Source organism: Colius striatus, chromosome 6 (assembly GCF_028858725.1).
Source record: "Colius striatus isolate bColStr4 chromosome 6, bColStr4.1.hap1, whole genome shotgun sequence".
NCBI classification, from domain to species: domain Eukaryota; kingdom Metazoa; phylum Chordata; class Aves; order Coliiformes; family Coliidae; genus Colius; species Colius striatus.
The window spans coordinates 34844959-34849811 of record NC_084764.1 but is presented as its reverse complement, the minus strand read 5'-3'; positions in this window follow the sequence as shown (position 1 = coordinate 34849811).

Sequence of the window (4853 nt, the reverse complement as noted above, 5' to 3'; positions counted from 1 at the left end):
ATCCCTCTGCCTACAGGAAGCGGCTCGGCCCCGACTTCCTCCTCCTCCTCCTCCTCCTCCTGCTCCTGCTGCTGCTGCTGCTTGCTGCTGCTCTCCTTTCCTCTCTCCGGTCCTCCCCGATCCCTCAGGTTTTGCAGATCGCTTCTCTGCGGACGCCGCTGCCTCCCGCCTCTCACGCTGCCTCCATCCCTGTCCCTGGCTCTGCCCCGCTGTCTGTCCCCATCCCTGCCCCTTTCTGCTTCTGTCCCTCCACCCTGACCCCGCACCCCACACACGCTACACGTCAGCCCCACGAGCCCCACATCCATCCATGCACCCTACAACCCCTATACCCATCACACACCCTGCAGCCCCTACACCCATCCTGCAGCCATCCCTGCCCACTGTCACCCCTCACACCCCACACCCCTATGCCTGGATCCCCTTTTCTACCCCCTGAGGCCCTCAAGCCCTTCAGCTCTCACACCTCTGCCCTGGCATGGCGCTCCCTGGCCAACACAGCCCCCCCACCCCCAGCTCCCCATACCCCTCAAGCCCTTTCCAGCTCATAAGCTCCTGCCTAAGCCTGTCCTGCCCCTCCAGCACACAGCTCAGGCAGTCACCCAGCACCCAGGGTATTCTCTTTTCAGTCCATGTGAGCCCACTTGCCCAGTTGTTAGGATTTCAGGCGGAAGATTTCGGAGTCACGGGAGAGCTGCTGAGGGCTGGAGGGGGGAGGTTTATAAGGCAGCCCTTTTCCTCTCCTCCATCTGCACCCTGAAACTATGTGCTCATGTCAATCCTGCTCACTGGAGAGCTTGCCAGCCCCATGGTACATATATATATACATTATTGTGTGCTGTGCTGGGGGCACAGCAAAGCTGGGGGGCAGTGTGGACCCCCAAAACACAGTGCTGCAAGCCAGGTCTGTGCACACAGCATCACTGTGGGATGCAGCTCCCCATGGGCAGTGGGCACAGGCAGCCCCCTGGGGTGGGCAGGGGGGGCTGTATGTCACCCAAGCTCTGCAGGGCTCCTGGCAGAAGGACTCTGGCTGCTGTAAACCGGGTTTCCCCTCCTGTTTCCGCAGCAACACTCAATGACTGATTTCCTTGCAGATGCTCAGCCCTGGCAGGACACCCACGGCTTCCCCCTGGGGCCTAGGCACTTCCCTGGGGCAGCACCCAGCATGGGGCTGGGGCTTGCAGGTTCCCCCCATCCCACACACATGGAGCCACCATCCCCAAACACAACCTGTCATGCTGATTAAAGTGCTGCAGCCAACAATAACTCCAGGGTGGGGAAAGTCCTCAGCCTAAAGAGACACCATCACACAGGGTAGGTTTGGAATTACCACCAAGCAGTTGCTGGTGCCTGATTGGTGTGTTGGCAAAGAGGAACATTCATGGAGGTGCCTGAGGACTGGAGAAAGGCCAATGTCACTCCAGTCTTCAAATAGGGCAGGAAGGATGGCCCAGGAAACTACAGGCCAGTCAGTCTCACCTCCAGCCCTGGAAAGGTGATGGAACAACTCATCCTGAATGTTAATAAACATATGAAAGAAAAGAGGGTTATCAGGGGGAGTCAACATGGATTCACCAGGGGGAAATCCTGTTTGACCAACCTGATGCCTTCTATGAGTGCATAACCAGCTGGCTAGATGAGGGGAGAGCACTGTGTGTCATCTACCTTGACTTCAGCAAGGCTTTTGACACTGTCTCCTACAACATCCTCATCAGAAAGCTCAGGCAGTGTGGCTTGGATGAGTGGACAGTGAGGTGGATTGAGAGCTGGCTGAATGACAGAGCCCAGAGGGTGGTGATCAATGGCACAGAATCGAGTTGGAGGCCTGTGGCCAGTGGAGTTCCACAGGGATTGGTTCTGGGGCCAGTCTTGTTCAACATCTTCATCAGCAACCTGGATGAGGGGACAGAGTGTACCCTCAGCAAGTTCCCTGATGGCACCAAACTGGGAGGACTGGCTGATTCCCCAGAGGCTGTGCTGCCATTCAGCGGGATCTCGACTGGCTTGAGAGTTGGGCAGAGAGGAACCTCATGAGGTTCAACAAGGGCAAGTGCAGAGTCCTGCATCTGGGAAGGAACAACTCCATGCACCAGTACAAGCTGGGACTGACCTGCTGGGGAGCAGCTCCAGGAGAGAGACCTGGGAGTGCTGGTGGGCAGCAAATAAACATGAGCCAGCAATGTGCCCTCATGGCCAAGGCGGCCAATGGCATCCTGGGGGGCATCAAGGAGAGTGTGGGCAGCAGGTCAAGGGAGGTTCTGCTCCCCCTCTACTCTGCCCTGGTGAGGCCTCATCTGGAGTCCTGTGTCCTGTGCTGGGCTCCCCAGCTCTAGAGGACAAGGAACTGCTGGAGAGAGGCCAGCACAGGGCTACCAAGATGCTGAGGATACTGGAGCACCTCTCCAGTATGAGGAAAGGCTGCAGGAACTGCGACTGTTCAGCCTGGAGAAAATGAGACTGAGAGGGGAATCTCATTAATATTTACAAATATCGAAATGGTGGGTGTCAGGAGGTTGGGACATCACTTTTTTCTGTTGCATCCAGTGATAGGACAAGGAGTAATGGGATGAAGCTGAAACACAAAAAGTTCCATTTAAACATAAGAAAGACCGATTCTGCTGTTGAGGTGAGGGAGCCCTGGCCCAGGCTGCCCAGGGAGGGTGTGGAGGCTCCTTCTTGGGAAGTTTTCAAAGTCTGCCTGGACACATTCCTGTGTGACCTGATCTAGGTGGACCTGCTTTGGCAGGGAATTGGACTGGATGATCTCTAAAGATCCCTTCCAACCCTACCATTCTATGACTTTATGATTCTGTGTGCAGCAATGCTGGGTTTGGAAGGGCTGGTGAGTGGAGGATGCTCCACAAGGCACCTGTCTGGGGACAGGAGAAAGCATGGCCCGCCTTGATTGAGAAGAATAAGGGTCCTACTGCAACATTTCACTTTTGTTTTTAAGTGCATTTTACGGTTGGCTGGGTCAAAGTGGCTTTTGGTGTGTTGTGACCCTTCAAACCCCAAACCTTTCACTTCTTAGGCTGGTACAGGCTGGTGACAGGAGATGCAAAATCTTTGAGTGGAGCAACGGGAGAGGAAATGGGCCAAATGTGGCCTTTTGTGTGTGTGAGAGAGCTGAAATGTGTGAAATGGTAACTGAGAACAGCAGAAGGACTGCCAGGAGTGGGGAGCATCCCAGGGAAAAGGCCAGCATGGGTGCAAGGCTGCATGGGGACACGCTGGGGGGGTAAACTGCAGGACATTTCCTTCTCTGGAGACCTCTTCCATGGTGAGAGGAAGGAGGCCAAGTCCTCAGATGCCTTCAAAGGGAGGGGTGTTCATCCAGAAGCATACCTGGGGATATCAGTCTTTGGTAAGCACAGCATATAGGGAGGGGAGAGCCTCCCTCACCCCCCAGGGCATCAACATTGGCATATATGCAGGCTCATGCGAGAAAACCATCTGGTTTTAGGAAAATGTAGTGATTTTATAGGACAAGGGTGAAATCTATAGGCTATAGTTAGTAGCAGACAATGCAGCCCCCCTCCCAGAAGTCCTTTGTTCCCTCCTGCTCCTCCCTCCTTCGTGAGGCAATTAGCTGCCCCATTAGCCATGATCAGGCACCAGGAGGCCCAGGGCTAATTTTAGAGGACAAAGAGAAATTGCTGGTAACATGCAATTATTGATAGAGCTGGTAGAAAAGGCACAGGGTGCTCCCTGGCACCACTGCACTGCTGAGCATCAAAGGTGCCGGGGAGAGGGGCAATGGGGATACACCGTGGCAGAGGTGGGCAGCCCCATGTTTCCATCCCCATCCCTCTGCCAGGGTGTTTGGAGGAGGGATGGATGGCAAAGGCTAGCAGGCTTGGCTGTAGGCCCCAGGGATGTCCAGGCTCTGGTAGCCCCAGTGGTCCTGGCATTTGGTCCCAACAAGACCCACAGGATGGTGGCATTTGGTCCCAACAAGACCCACAGGATGGTGGCATGTGCTGGGAGAAACTACTCATGCTCCTTCTTCATGGGGTAACAGGGGCTTCATCTTCATCATCTTCACATCTTCATATCTTCACCTTCTTTGTCCCCCTGTGCTGGGCCCTGGTGAGGCTGCAGCTCGAGTGCTGTGTTCAGTGTTGGGCCCCTCACTGCCAGAGGGACACTGAGGGGCTGCAGCGTGTCCAGAGCCGGGCAGCGGAGCTGGGGAAGGGGCTGGAGCACAAGTGTGCTGGGGAGCAGCTGAGGGAATGGGGGTGTTCAGCCTGGAGAAGGGGAGGCTGAGGGGAGACATGAGCACTCTCTGCAACTCCCTGACAGGAGGTTGTGGTGAGATAGGACTTGATCTCCCAAGTAATGAATAACAGGACAAGAGGAAACAGCCTCAAGTTATACCAGAGTGGGTTTAGATTGGAGCTGAGGAAGAACTTTTTCCCTGAGAGGGTTGTCAGCCCCTGTGCCAGGCTGCCCAGGGAGGTGGGGGAGTGCCCATCCCTGGAGCTATTGCAAAGTTGTGGAGCTGAGGTGCTGAGGCCATGGGTTAGTGGTGGGCTGGGCAGGGTGAGGGGAGGGCTTGGACTTGAGGATCTCAAAAGTCTTTTCCAAGCAAAGAGTTTTTATGATTCTATGATGGAAATCAGGGTTTTGCTGCTAATAACAGTGAATTCATCACACCAGCCTGAGCAGACAGCCCTTCTCCTCCTCCTGTGCCATTTGTGGTTCAGCAATTAGGAGCAAGAGGATAAATATGCTGTGGATCAAGGGGTGGGAAGGGGAACACAGAAAGGCCATGGCTGGTAGTGTTTCACATAATAGCTTCCCTTGGCTGGAGGAAGCAGGTGCCAGGATCAACAAACCTGGCAAAATCA